General features: G+C 42.2%; 1 long non-coding RNA gene across 1 annotated transcript; it reads left to right on the top strand.

Moving 5' to 3' along the window:
- The first annotated feature begins 1,663 nt into the window (after positions 1–1,663).
- Positions 1,664–4,686, top strand: LOC133380530 (uncharacterized). The gene is made up of 3 exons (XR_009761464.1): positions 1,664–1,754; positions 2,191–2,303; positions 4,498–4,686. It is a non-coding gene; the product is annotated as an uncharacterized LOC133380530 (long non-coding RNA).
- The last annotated feature ends 15,225 nt before the right edge of the window (positions 4,687–19,911 follow it).

The following is a 19,911-nucleotide window of genomic DNA, read 5'->3' on the forward strand; positions in this document are numbered from 1 at the left end:
ATCGGGTAGGCTGTTCCACAGTTCGGGGGCCACCACGGAAAAGGCCCTGGTTCTAGTCACCACCCTCCGAGCTTCTCGATGGGATGGCACTCGGAGGAGGGCCTTAGATGTTGAGCGTAGTGTCCGGGTAAGTTCATATTGGGAGAGGCGGTCCACCAGGTATTGCGGTCCCATGCCGTGTAGGGCTTTATAGGTCAAAACCAGCACTTTGAATCTAGCCCGGAAACAAACAGGAAGCCAGTGTAGACGGGCCAGAACAGGTGTTATATGAGCGGACCTTCTGGTCCGCGTCAGCAATCTGGCCGCTGCATTCTGGACTAGTTGTAGTTTCCGAACAGTCTTCAAGGGCAGCCCAACATAGAGCGCATTGCAGTAGTCCAGTCTAGAAGTTACCACAGCATGAACAACTGAGGCGAGGTCGTCACTGTCCAGATAGGGACGTAGCTGGGCTACCAGGCGAAGATGGTAGAAAGCATTCCGTGCCACCGAGGCCACCTGGGCCTCAAGTGACAAGGAAGGATCAAAAAGAACCCCCAAGCTACGCACCTATTCCTTCAAGGGGAGTGTAACCCCATCAAGAACAGGATGAACATCCTCCACCTGGGCAGAGAAGGCACTCACCAACAGCGTCTCGGTCTTGTCTGGATTGAGCTTCAGTCTGTTAGCCTGTTAAAGACTTGGGGAACCTTACAGGGTTAAAGAAATTATGGGAGGATGGGGTAATAGTGTCTGAGGGTGACCTCCATTATATCTTGGCAACCTCCGCATAGGCATGGTGCAATAAATGTTGGTTCTCCTCTACATTTTTCATCTTTTTTGCCAGCTCCTTGTGAGAAAATTATGATTCCTCTTTTATCTAAGTTTGAATGCAGTAAGTATACCATGTGCATAGACTTTCATGATATCCTCGGATGTTATTGGTTTTGTATGTTCAATTTAAATAAAATACAAAAAAACTTTAAAAAAAGAAGTAATGAGTCTCAAATAGGGGTTCAAGACCTGCAATCTAAGGCTGCAATCCTGTGCACACTTACTTGGAAGTAAATCCCATAGAACATATAATTTACTTCTAAGCAAATCTGCCTAGGATTGCACTGCACATACCCATTTTATTTTACTTTTGGCTTTAAAAACATTTGAAATTGTTTAGAACCCAGAATGGGCCCAAAATGTCCTCTATGTCAAGTGATGTAAATTAGAAAAAAAGAAACAAAACTGATTTGAGCCTTTCATATTTTTAACCTAGTCATGGCAGTTTTCAGTAATGAATAAGTTCTAAAATCCCACTATGATAAAATTATAAAAAATGAAATAATTTGACCTCCCCCAATTTTATTATATAAAGATGTGTATGATACTGAATACTCTTACTTTGTTATACTGAGTAGTTTAAATTTTATTAATAACTTTGTAACAAATAATTTTTGTATGACTATTAGAAATTTTTTTTAAAATGTTTTAAGAAAACCGAAACTTCTGGCATGTTAATGCTGGCTGCAAACCAGCGTAATGTTCGAGGACTTGCAGCAAATACATATCTTTGATATTCTGGTAAACAGGGGCTAACGGCTTGGCCACAAGGGGGCAGTTGAAATCACCCAATAAATCACAGGCAATAGCCTTTTTCTACTGGGGTGTACTCAGTGGGTCCTGTGAATCAAAAAGTGAAGTGCTTGTCTTAATTAAAACTTGCAAGGAAGAAAATGTTTGGGTTTCCTACAATGAAGGGGAAGCTGCAACTCCCTAAACCTGAGGTTAGAAGCACAGAAATGTACTCTTGTTGCAGGGAAGCTACCGAAGAACACAGGGTTACTCTGCTCAGTGCTCTCACTAATGTGATTAGCTTCTCAGTATCAGGCCAGTTCTACCTATTGTCTCAAACTCTACAAGCTCAATTGCTCTCCTAAGCATTTCCAATGGATCCCACAAGCATTTCTTCCTACTTAGAAAGAGCACAATGTAAAAGAGAGTGCATATGCTTTTATTTTCTGTAATTGTTTCATTTTCAGTGCAGCTTGAGATAGATTCCCCTCCTGAAAGGTAGCAAAGGATGGTTAGATGAACCCCAGCTGAGTATATTCCCTGTGGAAAATCTAGGTGATTTATCTGAGCCCTTCAAAGCCTGAATTCACAGCAAGCCTCCTCTGTCTTTGTGGTTCATCTCATCTTATTTTTACTGTGTGTTTCAAGGCTTGAGACAAAATGCTTCAGTGAGTCAGAAGATTAAAGCATAGAAGTTTAACTAGCAGAGAGTTCAAGAAGCTACTGAGCCATGACAGACCAGACAGTTTTGTGACTGACAGGTAAATAAGTGTCTGTGCCTTTGATTTGGTTTTTGTACTCACTGGCCTTTCCAAAGATATGGAACAATGTCCCACAAGATATGACCCTCAAGTGGATGATGTAGAGAGATTCACCATAACCACCAACAGGCTGTGCCTATTCATTATTTATCTCCAAAAGGGACCAGGTTCTCCCCTTTGTTTTGACCTTCATTAGTATCCATATAAGTCTACTAAGTTGTACTCTTTAAGCAATTTATTCTTAATTAATGATCCAACAGCACCAATGTGGGTCATCTAGTGGCTAGAGCCCAAGGGTGGGGAATCTCTAGCCATGTGCCAAATTAGGTCCAGCACAAGTCTCATTTTTGCTCACAAGGCAATTTTCCCCAAACCACACTCACCTGCCCCACACCTGATATTGCATGCGATGTCAGGAGTGGGGGCAGGTAGAGATGTGGCTGCAATCAGGAGCTTAAAGTGCCCTCCCAGATGATGCTTGGCAAGCAAGACTTGCTGCAGTCTGTCCGTGCTTAGCATCAGCTGCAAATTTAAAGGCAGGGTTACTACAACCATGACGGGAGGTTATTTATATTACAATCCTTCCTTCTATGTAACTCTTAAAGATTCAGGAATCCTTTCAGAGTCTAGATCTGGGATGGGGAACCTGTGGCCCTTCAGATGTCACAGGACTGCAACTACCGTCATCCCTGGCCATTGGCAATGCTGGCTGTGACTGATGGGAGTTAGAGCCCATCAACATCTGGAGGGTCACAGGTTAGCCATCCTGGTCTAGATCTATTTCCTTCACTCCCTAGCTAACAGTGCTTGAGTGAAACATTCTGGGCATGGGTTTGCCACCTTCTCTCCAACAGATGTGGCTAATTAATTCATTTGTTCTAGAATGTTATCTTTGTAGAAGCAGAACTTCCCCTTGCAAGGAAACTGAAAGGTCACAAACCCATAAAACTCATTGCCTGAGTATAGGGCTTGGGACCCTTCAGGATTTTGCAAACTTGCAAAATGTTGCTTTAAGTACTGCAATGCATTATATGTGGATGGGTCTTTGAAGACTATTAAAAAAACAGAGTTGATGTGAAATGTAGCATCTTATCTACTGACCAGAACTGGCCGGCTGAAACATACTTTGCCAGTTTTGAAAGTACTTCATGGCTTCCAATTTGTTTCTGGATACAATTCAAAGTGCTAGTTTTAGCCTGTAAAGCTCAGGATGGCTTGGGATCTGTGTACCTAAAGGGCAACCTACCCTCGTGTGAACCTGGCTGTGCATTAAGGTCTGCATTGGAGGTCCTTCTCCAGATGCTTCTGTCATCTGAGATCAACCAAGAAGCAACTGAGGGGCAGGACTTTACAAGGCGCAATCCTGTGGTCTGTGGGAGGAAGTCCAAGGAGCCATTGGATATTGTAGACCCTCCTCTCCACAAGTAGAAAGGAATGTCCACAGGTAGATAAGGCTATCCCTCCACCACTAGAGGCCATCTCTCCTCTGCTGCCACAGCTCTAATGACAGTATGGAGGAAAGGGAGGCATGTCAGGGTTGTGTTCCGTTCCCCCAATACGTGCCTGACAGTGGAAGAAAAGTATACCAGATCTGGAATTGGCACACATTTTTCCTCCAGCCCTCTCCCACCCACCTTTCGCCTAGCCAAAGCAAGACTGGCATGAATTGGTGATTCTTCCACCATAGATTCTCCTTCTCTTGCCCCCGCAGGATTGCCCTACCTCTCCCCTTGCTAACCTGGTCCCTAGTTTGTTCCATTTTAAACACCGGGCCAAGACTTTTTTATGTATATTTGGCCAAACATTATATATTTCATTTCATTTATGAATTGCTTTCTATGAAGCATCTCAAAACAATTTCACAATACAATAAAAATATATAAATCCATCACATATTATATGCAAATATAAATCGCACATATAAAAAGAGTTAAAATAAAAAGAAATTGCATGTATAAAAACAGTTACAACAATTAAATCTATAAAACAATTTTAAATCCAATGCAGATTCAGCTTGGGATAAAAATCTCCACTTGGAAGGCTTATTGAAAGAGGAAAATCTTCAATTCATTTTATTTTTTAAAAAATAGTCTTTATTTTAGTGGCTATTTTATGGAATTTATAATGGTTTGTGGTTCTTGCTTTAAATTATCTCAGTTTTTTATTATTTACTTTGCTTCCTGCTTTGTCCCAGGGGATGATCTGACCTGAAAGCACATGAGACCACCACCTTGCTAAAGCTCAGCAGGTCTGTGTTTGGACAGTGTCTGGATGGGAGACTCCCACACTTCACAGTGAGAGCCTTGGGTCCAGTGATGGAAGAAAGGCATAATATACATGAGGGAAAATAAAGAATAAAAAATTATCACCATACTCTTATGTTTAGATGTATGATTTTTTTAAAAAATTGTTTAAATTAATATGCTTAGGCTCGTGTGTTGAGGTTGAATCTGCACCATTTTATGGTTTTTGATAGGTTCATTCTTTCAGGTAGAAGTAATATAATACCTGGATATTTTTAATCCAGATTTTGTGAAATAGCGTTAGTGATTACATGAATAGGAAATATCACCCCCAATGTAGATGTTTTATCAACCCCAAAATCAACTGAAAATACAGGACAGCTTTCAAGGATTCTCTAAAGCTGCAGAAGATCAAACAGAAAACATCTGTTTGCCTTAAATATGCTTTAAAATATACAAGCTGACACTATGGGTAACATTTTTATTCTCTTCTGTCCCAGTTTATATTGTATGTAGTAGGAGTAAAGTTATACCAAATGGGAACGCTGACATTTTCTGTCCCACCATATGATTCTCTCTGCAGAGGTGTGTGTGATTGCTTGGGCTGTTGAGGAGCAAGCCTTCTATTTCTGTCGCTACAGCACCTACATACTTGGCTACAAGATACTGTGTTAATCCGGAGTAAATATCACGTTATGGCAACAGCCTTAAAATATATCTGCCAAACTGTTTAATCATATTTCAAAATGTGGCATTATAAAAATAGTCTAGTGTTTTGGGGTGGCGAGAGGAGACTATTTATGGAAGTTCCGTTTTGGTCCTTCTAAATAAAAATCGTATTTCTCTAGCCAAAATCACGAGAGATAAATAACCTGTATAGTAGGCTGTGGCATGGGAGTCAGAAGCAATGACACAGTGCTTCCAAAGTATGCCTTTAGCCACTTGATTTGCATCAAAACTTTTGCCTTCCACTTCCCCAACTCTTTCCTAGTATGTCATTTTTTATTTTTGTAGATCGAGGTAGTCACTGTGGTGCCCTCCAGATGTTTTGGATACAACTCCTATCACCCCTAACCATTGGCCATGCTGGCTGGGGCTGATGGAAATTGTAGTCTATAACATCTGGAGGGCACCAGGATGGTTACCCCATCATAGATTATAAAACCTACTGCCAATTGCTGCTTGTTTTCAAGTGGCCATGGGGCTTATGGATTTATGTGCTGGTGTTGGCCTTGCCAGCTATAAACACCCTCCCCACCACCTAGCCATTGTTCCCTTCCCTACAGTCTGAACCACATGGCTGCAATTTCTTCTGTTAAGGATAAGTATTCTATACTACCCCCTACACTGAGCAGAAATAAACATCCTGGGCTCTGCAGACTAACTCTTCCTATTCCATTGCTATGGAAGATATTATGAATGTGCGCCACTAAGCTTTCTCCTGCTCCTGGGTTGGCGACACATTAGAGTCAAACTAGAAGTTTTGGAGAAGTTCTCTGAAAAAGTCTGATGAGTCATGGGAGAGCCTTGTGCCAACATTGCACCTTTGTTCATGCAGGCTACAGACCCCACATTATCCCTACTCTGTTCTATTCTGTTGTGCAGAAAAATCAGGAAGGAGACCAGCATGGGTTCAGCTCAGGGCACACTGTGAAGACTAAATGGTATAAATAAGCCCCATACTTGGTTTTTCCCTCTTTTTTAACCAAGAGTAAATTGTTAGCCAACAAGGGGCTATTATTCCTTTGCATGTCTAATACTGGAGCTTGTCCTCCAAAATGATTCTATTTAACTGGTAACATATGGGCTTTTTATCTTCCATGAATCGTGTTGCTGAATTTGAAAACTTCACTACAGAAATTATTGGTGCTTAGGAGCTGTATTTTTATGAAATATTGGAAAGTATACAAATCTGTCCAATCAAAAAATAAACACAATGCATAAATAAAAATAAAAGCACTGTACAAGTTAAAGCAAAGTTTGCCCAATGATTTTGATTTAGCATACCAACTACCATAGAATTTGCTTGTTCACACCACTCACTTTCTCCCCCACTATGAGGAGCTACACTCCCATATAACAAGTGTGTCTCTTTTCATTTGACAGATGTTAGAGGGCATACTGTTAGAGTTTTCCTCACACTTCCCACTCTCATAAGAACATAAGAACATAAGAAGAGCCTGCTGGATCAGGCCAGTGGCCCATCTAGTCCAGCATCCTGTTCTCACAGTGGCCAACCAGGTGCCTGGGGGAAGCCCGCAAGCAGGACCCAAATGCAAGAACACTCTCCCCTCCTGAGGCTTCCGGCAACTGGTTTTTAGAAGCATGCTGCCTCTGACTAGGGTGGCAGAGCACAGCCATCATGGCTAGTAGCCATTGATAGCCCTGTCCTCCATGAATTTGTCTAATCTTCTTTTAAACCCATCCAAGCTGGTGGCCATTACTGCATCTTGTGGGAGCAAATTCCATAGTTTAACTATGCGCTGAGTAAAGAAGTACTTCCTTTTGTCTGTCCTGAATCTTCCAACATTCAGCTTCTTTGAATGTCCATGAGTTCTAGTATTATGAGAGAGGGAGAAGAACTTTTCTCTATCACTTTCTCAATGCCATGCATAATTTTATACACTTCTATCATGTCTCCTCTGACCCGCCTTTTCTCTAAACTAAAAAGCCCCAAATGCTGCAACCTTTCCTCATAAGGGAGTCGCTCCATCCCCTTGATCATTCTGGTTGCCCTCTTCTGAACCTTTTCCAACTCTATAATATCCTTTTTGAGATGAGGCGACCAGAACTGTACCCAGTATTCCAAATGCGGCCGCACCATAGATTTATACAACGGCATTATGATATCGGCTGTTTTATTTTCAATACCTTTCCTAATTATCGCTAGCATGGAATTTGCCTTTTTCACAGCTGCTGCACACTGGGTCGACATTTTCATCGTGCTGTCCACTACAACCCCGAGGTCTCTCTCCTGGTCAGTCACAGCCAGTTCAGACCCCATGAGCGTATATGTGAAATTAAGATTTTTTTGCTCCAATATGCATAATTTTACACTTGTTTATATTGAATTGCATTTGCCATTTTTCCGCCCATTCACTCAGTTTGGAGAGGTCTTTTTGGAGCTCTTCATAAGAACATAAGAACATAAGAAGAGCCTGCTGGATCAGGCCAGTGGCCCATCTAGTCCAGCATCCTGTTCTCACAGTGGCCAACCAGGTGCCTGGGGGAAGCCCACAAGCAGGACCCGAGTGCAAGAACACTCTCCCCTCCTGAGGCTTCCAGCAACTGGTTTTCAGAACCATGCTGCCTCTGACTAGGGTGGCACAGCACAGCCATCACAGCTAGTAGCCATTGATAGCCCTGTCCTTCATGAATTTGTCTAATCTTCTTTTAAAGCCATCCAAGCTGGTGGCCATTACTGCATCTTGTGGGAGCAAATTCCATAGTTTAACTATGCGCTGAGTAAAGAAGTACTTCCTTTTGTCTGTCCTGAATCTTCCAACATTCAGCTTCTTTGAATGTCCACGAGTTCTAGTATTATGAGAGAGGGAGAAGAACTTTTCTCTATCCACTTTCTCAATGCCATGCATAATTTTATACACTTCTATCATGTCTCCTCTGACCCGCCTTTTCTCTAAACTAAAAAGGCCCAAATGCTGCAACCTTTCCTCGTAAGGGAGTTGCTCCATCCCCTTGATCATTCTGGTTGCCCTCTTCTGAACCTTTTCCAACTCTATAATATCCTTTTTGCAATCCCTTTTTGTTTTAACAACCCTGAACAATTTAGTGTCATCAGCAAACTTGTCAGCAAACTTGGCCACTTCACTGCTCACTCCTAATTCTAGGTCATTAATGAACAAGTTGAAAAGTACAGGTCCCAATACCGATCCTTGAGGGACTCCACTTTCTACAGCCCTCCATTGGGAGAACTGTCCGTTTATTCCTACTCTCTGCTTTCTGCTTCTCAACCAATTCCTTATCCACAAGAGGACCTCTCCTCTTATTCCATGACTGCTAAGCTTCCTCAGAAGTCTTTGGTGAGGTACCTTGTCAAAAGCTTTTTGAAAGTCTAAGTACACTATGTCCACTGGATCACCTCTATCTATATGCTTGTTGACACTCTCAAAGAATTCTAATAGGTTACTGAGACAGGACTTTCCCTTGCAGAAGCCATGCTGGCTCTGCTTCAGCAAGGCTTGATCTTCTATGTGCTTAGTTAATCTAGCTTTAATCATACTTTCTACCAGTTTTCCAGGGACAGAAGTTAAGCTAACTGGCCTGTAATTTCCGGGATCCCTTCTGGATCCCTTTTTGAATATTGGCGTTACATTTGCCACTTTCCAGTCCTCAGGCACGGAGGAGGACCCGAGGGACAAGTTACATATTTTAGTTAGCAGATCAGCAATTTCACATCTGAGTTCTTTGAGAACTCTCAGGTGGATGCCATCCAGGCCCGGTGATTTGTCAGTTTTTATATTGTCCATTAAGCCTAGAACTTCCTCTTTCATTACCACTGTTTGTTTCAGTTCCTCAGAATCCCTTCCTGCAAATGTTAGTTCAGGTTCAGGGATCTGCCCTATATCTTCCACTGTGAAGACAGATGCAAAGAATTCATTTAGCTTCTCTGCAATCTCCTTATCGTTCTTTAGTACACATTTGACTCCCTTATCATCCAAGGGTCCAATCGCCTCCCTAGATGGTCTCCTGCTTTGAATGTATTTATAGAATTTGTTGTTGTTGGTTTTTATGTTCTTAGCAATGTGCTCCTCAAATTCTTTTTTAGCATCCCTTATTGTCTTCTTGCATTTCTTTTGCCAGAGTTTGTGTTCCTTTTTATTTTCTTCATTCGGACAAGACTTCCATTTTCTGAAGGAAGACTTTTTGCCTCTAAGAGCTTCCTTGACTTTGCTCGTTAACCATGCTGGCATCTTCTTGGCCCTGGCGGTACCTTTTCTGATCTGCGGTATGCACTCCAGTTGAGCTTCTAATATAGTGTTTTTAAACAACTCCCAAGCATTTTCAAGTGATGTGACCCTCTGGACTTTGTTTTTCAGCTTTCTTTTTACCAATCCCCTCATTTTTGTGAAGTTTCCTCTTTTGAAGTCAAATGTGACCGTGTTGGATTTTCTTGGCAATTGGCCATTTACATGTATGTTTAATTTAACAGCACTGTGGTCACTGCTCCCAATCGGTTCAACAACACTTACATCTCGCACCAGGTCCCGGTCCCCACTGAGGATTAAGTCCAGGGTTGCTGTCCCTCTGGTCGGTTCCATGACCAACTGGTCTAGGGAATAGTCATTTAGAATATCTAGAAACTTTGCTTCTTTGTCATGACTGGAACACATATGCGGCCAGTCTATGTCCGGGTAGTTGAAGTCACCCATTACTACCACATTTCCTAGTTTGGATGCTTCCTCAATTTCATATCTCATCTCAAGTTCTCCCTGAGCATTTTGATCAGGGGGACGATAGATCGTTCCCAATATTAAGTCCCTCCTGGGGCATGGTATCACCACCCACAACGATTCTGTGGAGGAGTCCGCTTCTTTTGTGGTTTCGAGCTTGCTGGATTCAATGCCTTCTTTCACGTATAGAGCAACTCCGCCACCAATACGTCCTTCCCTGTCCTTCCGATATAGTTTATATCCAGGGATAACCGTATCCCACTGGTTTTCTCCATTCCACCAGGTCTCCGTTATGCTCACTATATCAATGCTCTCCTCTAAGACCAAGCACTCCAGTTCTCCCATCTTGGTTCGGAGGCTCTTAGCATTAGCGTACAGGCACTTGTAAGCAGTGTCTCTCTTCAAGTGTCTTTGGCACTTGTGGTTTGGCCTGTGGTAATTTTGCTCTTCTGAATTTATATCCTGTGCCCCTGCTCTCACAATGCCTACTTCTAGGCCTACCCCTTTTAAAATTTCATCATTTCTTTGGTTTTTATCCCAGGGGGGAGGTTTATTCCGAACCGGACCTTCCTCAGCTCCTGTCTGGTTTCCCCCCTCAGTCAGTTTAAAAGCTGCTCTGCTACCTTTTTAATTTTAAGTGCCAGCAGTCTGGTTCCATTCTGGTTCAAGTGGAGCCCGTCCCTTTTGTACAGGCCCGGCTTGTCCCAAAATGTTCCCCAGTGCCTAACAAATCCAAACCCTTCCACCCGACATCATCGTCTCATCCACGCATTGAGACTGCAAAGCTGGGCCTGTCTGGCTGGTCCTGCGCGTGGAACCGGTAGCATTTCAGAGAAAGCCACCTTGGAGGTCCTGGCTTTCAGCATCCTACCTAGCAACCTAAAGTTTGCTTCCAGGACCTCACGGCTGCATTTCCCCATGTCGTTGGTGCCAACGTGCACCACGACCACTGACTCCTCCCCAGCACTGTCTACCAAACTATCTAAACGACAGGCGATATCCGCAACCTTCGCACCAGGCAGGCAAAACACCTTGCGGTCTACACGCCCATCACACACCCCATTGTCTATGTTCCTAATGATCGAATCACCCACTACAAGGATCCCTCCACCCCCTGGAGATATAGCCTCAGCACGAGAGGATAGCTGCTCATCCCCAAGGAATGGGTCCCTTCTAAGGGATTGTTTCCCTCTTCCTCAGCTGGATGCTCTCCTTCCCCAAGACCATCGTTCTCCATGATAGCAGGAGAGCTATCATCGTTGGAGTGGGACACAGCTATAACGTCCCTGAAGGCCTCCTCCACACACCTCTCTGCCTCTCTCCGCTTTTCCAGGTCCGCTACCTTGCCCTCAAGGAAATGAAGTCATTCCCGGAGAGCCAAGAACTCATTGCACCGAGAGCACACCCACAACTTCTGTCCTCTCCATAAGCCATGGCTAAATAAAACTATACAAGAGGGTGCTAGATAACCACAACTGCTTCCACAGACCACATCAGGGTGCAAGAGTGATCAGTATGCTAGGAAGTTTTTCCTAACAGTAAAAGCTGTTCGACAGTGGAACAAACTGCATCGGGAGGTGGTGGGCTCTCCTTTGCTGGGGGTACTTAGAAGGACTGTCATTCAGGGGTGGGGAACCCGTGGCCTCTACATGTTGTTTGACTCCAACTCCCATCAGCCCCAGCCAACATGGCCAATGGTCAGAAATGATGGGAGTTATAATCCAAAAAACATCAGAACAGAACAGCCACAGGTTCCCCACCCCTGCTGTAGTTGCATCCTGCACTGCAGATCCTGCATGGTGTGTGTGTGAATTATTTATTTCCAAGGTCCTTCCAATCTCTATGAGTGGGAAGGTCATCCAGCCTAGTCAAATCACACATTTCATACAGTGGATGTCTAAATTTGAGGTGTCAATATACAGTCATGAAACCTTCCACCAACTGAGCATTGCAGATCTCTAGCCCAGCTCCCTGAGGATAAACAAAAATACTGGAGGCTCATCTACCCAACAATTTACTGTGTGTTTGATGCTATTTACATCTCCTTTTAATTTGCGTGGTTCCCATGATGTTACTGGCAAACAGAAGCTATCACTCAGTTTCCCCCCTGTAAATCCATACTAACCCAATACGCTGATAATATGAAAAGTTTAGAAAAATATGGCTCCACTCTGCTCCACACATCATTGAAGATGGTTTGCTTCGATGGTTTTTAGTGGATGGGTGAATCATCACTTTCAGGTACTCCCCTTTCTCTGTCCATTCATTCATTGGACTGCCTTCAAGTCGATCCCGACTTATGGCAACCCTATGAATAGGGTTTTCATGGTAAGCAGTAATCAGAGGTGGTTTACCATTGCCTTCCTCTGAGGCTGAGAGGCAGTGACTGGCCCAAGGTCATTCAGTGAGCTTCATGGCTGTGTGGGGATTCAAACCTTTGTCTCCCAGGTCATAGTCCAACACTCTAACCATTACACTACACTGGCTCTCCCTCCCATGAATTCTATTTTATTTCCAGTGGTTTATCCAGCAACTTCCGACTGCTCTGTCCTCCCCCTTTCACAGTTTGCTGCAACCCTCCCTTCTTTCCTCCCTTTCTCCCCAAGTAAACTTCCTCCAGTCCTTGTAAATAGCTATGGGAATTACCATTGGATTTTATCATTCTTTCCCATATTCTCTATCTTTGCAGAAAGAATTTTGAAGTAACATCTCTCCATGCCTGGTTTCTGATATTTTTTCTAAAAAATCTAAAGTGGATTTTTTTTAAAAAAGTCACCTAAAAATATTGATATTAATATTGATATTTTGAGAAAATATCAATAGTGATTGATATTTTATTTAAAATACCGATATTATATTGATTTGTTTTTCCAGCAGGGAAAAATTAACTCAGCAAAAGCAAGGGGCAGTCGAGAAAGAAAGTCCCTGTAAGTTATCTTTTCAGCCACCAAACTTCAGGAAGCAGTGGGGGCAGGAGGGAATGGAAATACTGCGCAGGTCAAAAATATTTGCACATGCCCAGTAATTGAGCAACCAGAGGGAGTGAAAATATAAAATTAGAGGACAGGGCCACAAGGAAATGCGACACTAATCCTTTCCAGAGGAACGTCTACTTGTGTGAATGGAAAACAACGGATTTGAAGCTACCAGTGAGCACAAAGTGTGGACCTTGCAAATCTATTACTACGGTAAAAGCAGTGTATTTGCTATGAAGAAATGCTCCCATGTGGATAAACCCCTGGTTCCTGAATTGCCAAACTCTTAAATCAAAACAGCAAAGCTATTGCTTACCCATCCCAATCAGAGGTTCAATCATCAGGTGAATCTGTGGCAGGAACCTCTGGGCCAGGCATAGCACCAGCAAGGAATTCAGCAAGGTGCAATGAAGGATGCCGATTGCTTGTTAACTTCTTGTTCTTTGACTCTTGCTCTCATTTGAAGTGTGCAACTAGAGGTGAAATGTAATGCCTTGAAGATCCAAGACTGTTGCCCCATTCTCTTGCCTCTTCATTTGAAACTTCTCAAGTGTATTTCCTTAACTCACTGTGTTTCTGCGCCTTCCTTGCTGCTGATTCACCTAACACTGATTGATTCCCTCATGCTGCTCTGCCTAACTCCTCTGATTTTCTGTTTTGAGAAGATACCGAATTGGATGTCTTGAGGAAACCCAGGACTAGGAACCCAGATCATTGCCAAAGATATAAACTGTAGTGGGGGAGGGCACAATGTGACGCAGAGAAGTGACCGGCAGAAGGACAGATACTTAACCCTCCCATCTACCACATCTTCCCTATTCTTCCTTCCCCCAGCCATTTTTCTCTTGGCCATGCTAAACATGCATCTGGGGATCCTGGCTGAGAAAAAGTAGTAGTGGCAGAGTTTAGGGGAGAAATGGTGGGTCAGGAAACACCCACCCTCTTGCCTGCCATTTATCCGAAATCCCTCTCCACTGTTTTTGTTTGCTTATTTTGTGTATTTATTATATTTCAGCCAACCCTTCATCTCATGTTCCTACAGTGAGTTACAAAGTAACCATTCCAAACAATGAGCAGATAAAAAGACTACATTAAAATTCAGTTATAACTGCAGCTATGACTACGACTAATGTCCTATGAATACCGCTAACACTCCACAACTGCCCCAGCAAATAAATAGATTCGTTCCTTGCACTGAAACGCCGTGTCAGTAACAGAAATGCTTCCACAAAGAAAGCATTCTACAATTGTGGCACTACCACAAAGAAGGCCATTCAGCAAACACCAGCTCTTCCACCAAACAGCTAGTTTAGCTATTTAATACAGTGGCCAGAATCTTACCAGCATAGCCAGAAATTTGTCCTGTGCAATTCAGTTGTATGAATAGGCTGATATAAAGCTGGAGGAGGAAAAACTCAGGATTAGCTCACATGTTTACTACTATTCATGCATAAACAAGGCACTGCTTGAATGGGACTAAAGCCTTTTTTCACCATGATGTGAATAACATAGATGGATGCGCATGTATACTCTGTGCTCATGAGTCACCATGAAGATAATTGTTTAGGGATAGGGAACTTGTACCCCTCCAGATATTGCTGGATTCCAAATGCCACCAACCCCAGCCATGACAGTCAATGGTCAGAAATGATGCAAGATATAGTCCAACAACATCTGGACAGCCACAATTTGTCAATTCTGCTATAGTCAAACCAGACAGCTTCCTAGACTTGGAATGTGAGCCTCAGTACAATTTTGTCTTCCATTATCCTAGGCCTCAGTGTAATGCCCATGAACAGAGAGTCTCAAAGGTTGGCATGTGTGAAAAGCGGAGAGACTAACCATCATTCCCAAAGGAAACTGGGGTGGGGGCATATTATTGTAAGAATCACTGTCCACTTGATGAGTTCCTAAGATTTGTTTGGGTTTGAGGGCTTCCAAAAAAAGCAGCCTCAAAAGAATCTAATTTTACCCTGGTGACACCCCATTTCCTCAACACACCCCAGTGATCATTCTTGTGACATATACTTTCTTGCTATCCAGAACCAGAGGAAGAGAGCATTTGGGGCAGGATCAGTTGAACAGACCCCATTCTCCCATCTTAAAAGCACAGGATTCATGATTCTCAAGAGTTGTACTGAAGAAAGAATTTCCATCAGGTTCAGCTTCTCCCATTATTCACAGTAGATACAAAAGCCTCACCTGGGGTGGAAATTTTCCTTTTGGTACATGTGGCTCCTGCACCTTTAAAAGGGACCCTGTATCTTTAAGAATTGCATGAAAGGGGGTATGCCCATCATGTGCAGCTTCTCTTCTCATGTATTTCCCTACTTTGCTTTTTGTTGTTTTTCTGTGTCTCACAGTGCTTTCAGATAGCTAGATCTTTTTTTGTAAATAGGATCTAGTTCTCTTCATGAGGAAACAGCTCTCCACAGAACAGAAATAGTCTGCCCAAATGCCATCAAAAGCTGGCAGTCCTGGTTTGATGCTTTCCTTAGGCATAATCAATGTACCTCAATACAAATCCTTGCTCACCTTTTTGACATTTGATTTCTATGCAATCAGCAGCGGGATAAGAAAAGAAAAGGTTCCCTTTCCACCTTTCAAATCTCTGCAGAACAAGAGCTCACACTAGGCCAGTCTTGATTGCTTTTCAGAGTCAGTGCTGCTGACTGATTCAGGCCTAGGCATTTAAATCCTTCATAAAAAGAGTATTTTGCTATTCTGGCATGTTTGTACTGAATTAGCCACCAGCCAGCAGTGCCTATTTCCATCAGGCCTTGAAAGCTCTAATTGAAGGCATCACTAGGCTTAGTTTGGGGGACTCAGGAAACAGAGGTCTAGGTGCCATACTCCTTACATCATCAAGATAGCACACAAGCTAAAGGAACCAATCTGGCCTGCTCTTTCCTGTGGTGCTGCACCACACATACACTGGTTAGAATTGCATTGTGGCTCATCAGCTCAGCGAAAACAGGTGGCCTGAGGAGCCATATGATCCTCTTACCTAGCTTTATATAGTGGTTGGTCCAAACTTAGTTACTTGACCTGAGTGGCATGTCCCACTGAGGAGCTACGCAGACCCCCTTAATTAAAAGTCCTTCGACCTTGGTCAGCTGATACCAGAGCCCCCATCTACAGCTTGCCTTGAACCTTATCCAAAGGTTGACACTTAAACAGTCAGGGTTTAGGGTCCTAAGACCTCCTCCCATAAGAGGAGATTGTCATCAGTGCCCCCACTTGCAGACATCAGGCAGGTGGTGACTGAGGAGAGAGCCATTTTTGGTGTGCCCTTGTAATGGAACATCCCAAAGGAGATCCACTTGGCACCTTCACTATCTTTTAAGCATCAGGCAAATGCTTCCTGTTCACTTTGATATTTTCCTCTTCTGTGGGTACTTTATTTGTTGCAGGGTTCTCACTTTGCCTCTGTTATTGTTTTAACTGCTCCCTTACAGTTTTTTGTTGCTTTTTAAATTGTATAATGGGGATTTTAATAGCATTTAATTAAAAATGTTATTGGTTATTTTATGAAGTTTTATTGTTATGTGTCAAGCCACCTTAGATTATATTATTAGGAGAAATGCAGTGTATATACACTGTTTTAAACCAAATAAATGCAATTACTCTAATGGAAAGACAATGCTTAGTTTCACAGGACCCATTTATCCCAAGCCCAGTCACTGTGTGGAGTATAATGACCTGGATTGTGCCTCTGTCCTTCCCCTCCTAATATGAGGCTGAGGCTTCAGTCCCCACTTCAGTGCCTGCCAGGTCCTCTTAAAGAGCTGACATTTCCAATCCTGACATTTTCCACAGCTCCATCTGGGAATTAATGGCCGGATATTAACAGCGATGGGGCTGTTTATCATAATTAGTCTCATGAAGCTATTGAGCATTCAGCACTCCCTCTTTTTTTATCCACTCTAAAGAAATAACTGCAGAATCTAGCAGAAGAGATGGCTGGTTTATTTATTGATTTATTTATTTTGGTCTGTCAGGTTTTATCTTTAAAGTTTGCCAAACTGAGCATATTTTCATAGAGATGACGCCAAGGTTGACCTGACTTGGGCACGTAATTGGAATTACTGGAGCCATTTGGTATTTTGAACAGACATTTATTATTCTGACATTTTCTGTAATACAGATCTCTCCCAATGCAAACTAAATAAGACAGTTGTGAGTGACAGGGATATATCAAATACTGCATATATTATAGTGCTGCTCCACCTTTAGGTGTGCAGCAAGAAAAACTAGATCAAATGAGCAAGAGGAGAAGAACAAGAGGAAAAACATATAATAAATTATGTTTCAATCACAATATGGTGATTATTATTATTGTTATTATTATTATTATTATTTATTACATTTGTATACCGCTCCATAGCCAAAGCTCTCTGGGCGGTTTACAACAATTAAAAACATTAAAAACAAGTACACAAATATACAAATTTAAAAACACTTACTGATTAACAGTAAGATTGATCCAGACTGATCTAAGCATAACTATCAGACCTACTGAAATCAATGGGACATATTACTAATGAGTATAACTCATTTCTTTCAGTAAGTTTGTGCTAAACATGATTAAATCTGGATCCAACCCAGTATGTTTACTAATATATTTAAGCATAAAGGAATGAAGGGGGAATTTAAAAATTAAGAGATCAGCGTGAGGACAAAAAACTGCCCCAGTGACACAAGACAACAGGTTGGAAGAGGCAGTCAATCCACCACTTCACACCACCATCTCCGACACCATTTAGGACAGCACTGCAAAACTCTTACAGTACAGCCCTACACATGCTAAATTCAATGGGGTTTACTCTTGGGAAATTGAGTATAGGATAGCAGTATTTACTATACACTTGCTTGGGAGTAAACACCATTGAACTCAATAGGACTTACTTCTGAGTAAACATGTACAGGATCACACTGCAAGAGTATTACAGTGTAATCCTAAGTGTGAAGGGGTTGTGTGGTGCTCAGCCGCCACTTCCAAATTCCTGTTGGATTGCAACAGCTGGGGCAGAAGCAGGGGATAAGGACAAAAGCCCACATTTTATATTTCTGGACTCTCAGAGAAAGTACAACTTGTAAACTCCTGTGTTTCAGATAGAGCATATGTGCTGCAAAAATTATATACGAAGGTAGTTCTTTATGTTCTGGATGTATTATATAATTAAAGAGAGAAGAAATACTGCCTCTAGTGTCATCTCATATTCTATTTTTTAATTAAGATATTGATTTCCCCCAGTTTTTTATTTTATCTTTTGCTAGAGGGTATTCCCACCATATATACCAATTCTTTCTCTCTCTCTCTCATTTCCAGCAAGCAGGCAAATAATTTTTATTTTGTTCATTTATTGCAACCAGGGTGCTACACCACCCCCTCATAACATTATTACTGTCATATTCAAGGAGAATTTTTGACATTTATTCCATACTGTTAGTTTAACCAATTTCAGTAAATTCCATGTTTTATTAAGCTATTTCCCTCTTTCTTTCCCCCCCCCCAACTTGCAGCATTCTGCATAAAGCACTCTAGCTGTTGTGTCTCGCAACCCTCCAGAACAGATTTTGGGGATATACAGAGGCTGCAGCGGGAAGCAGAGGAAAGAAACCCCATTGTGCATGTGGATGCCCACTTGCACTGTGTTGGATGGATCTCACATGTACAATGTACAATGTAAATTCTAAATTAGGTGTATTCGACAAAATACATACACTAAATTTACATGTTACATCAAGGTGGGGAAACCTATGTTGTAGGGGAACCCGTGGCCCTCAGTTGCCTTTGGTCTAACAACATCTGGAGGGCCACAGCTTCCCCACCCATGTTACATCATATATTCAATAGTGGGCAGGCTCATGCCTGCATGAACAGTTTTTCCATATTTCCATAATTCACTAGTTCTGAATCAGTTATGAAAATGTGTGAAAATCAAACAAATGGATAACAGAATGAAATAAACTGTTAGTAACAAAAACAAATTGAGTAACAAATGAATATTCCACCCTTTTACTGTAAAGTGTGCAAACCAAAATGCCAACAAGGTACAGTAGGGCACTGAGTTGCTCTGATGGTATAGCATCAACAATCTACCTGTATTTATCTTTACACTTATAGTTTAGCACTGCTTTCCCCAACAATTGTTCAGATGTCTCTCTTTCCTTGCTGTTCCAGTCCTTCCCCCATGCAAGTGCTCTTGTCAGTTTCCTTCTGGTTTAATTCTCAGCAATTCTATTCTACCATTGCTTTTCAAGCCCAGTCAGAGAGTATCCAAAGCTTTTGATCCAGATGTTTACTAGGTAAACACAAAAGATTTTGTGTTTACATATTACCTATTAACATTTTTCGGCTGATGTGAAGGTAGTAATTACAGAGCCAGATGGGGATGGTACATACGGTCTGTGACACTAAGCCCACACACTGCTGGGTTGCATTTTTAACGAGAGGCCAACCACCAGCAGGAAGATCAGCAAAGCTGACTGCAATTAAAAACTGAATTTCTAAATCTACCGCATGGCTTATTCCAGGTGAAAACTAAGTGTTTTTGGCTGCAGCGTTTGGCAAAATGTATGTGGGACGAACTCCAAGCTAATGTGCTTAAACCCGAGATTCCCCTTGTTACAACATGATGGCAATAATACAATAATTATAAGCCATCATCACCTGCATGGATAATGGAATGTCCTCATTCCTGAAATCCTAATTCGCATGATAGTACTCCACACAGGGACTGTAATGTTTGAAATCCACTTACCACCTGGATGACCTTGACTGTGGAGAGTCTTAAAACGAACACTGTATGCTCTTAGAGACTGCTACTGCTGCTGCGGAGATGCACCATGTGCTTTGGGACCATCCATATGGTAAATAAATGTTTTTACAGCCCATGTGGCTTAGCTATGCAAAAGTATTTTGAGTGGACTTCACGTGAAGGAGTACAGCATTTGAATTGAATGAATTTTCAGA

Source organism: Rhineura floridana, chromosome 3, assembly GCF_030035675.1.
Source record: "Rhineura floridana isolate rRhiFlo1 chromosome 3, rRhiFlo1.hap2, whole genome shotgun sequence".
Taxonomy (NCBI): Eukaryota; Metazoa; Chordata; class Lepidosauria; order Squamata; family Rhineuridae; genus Rhineura; species Rhineura floridana.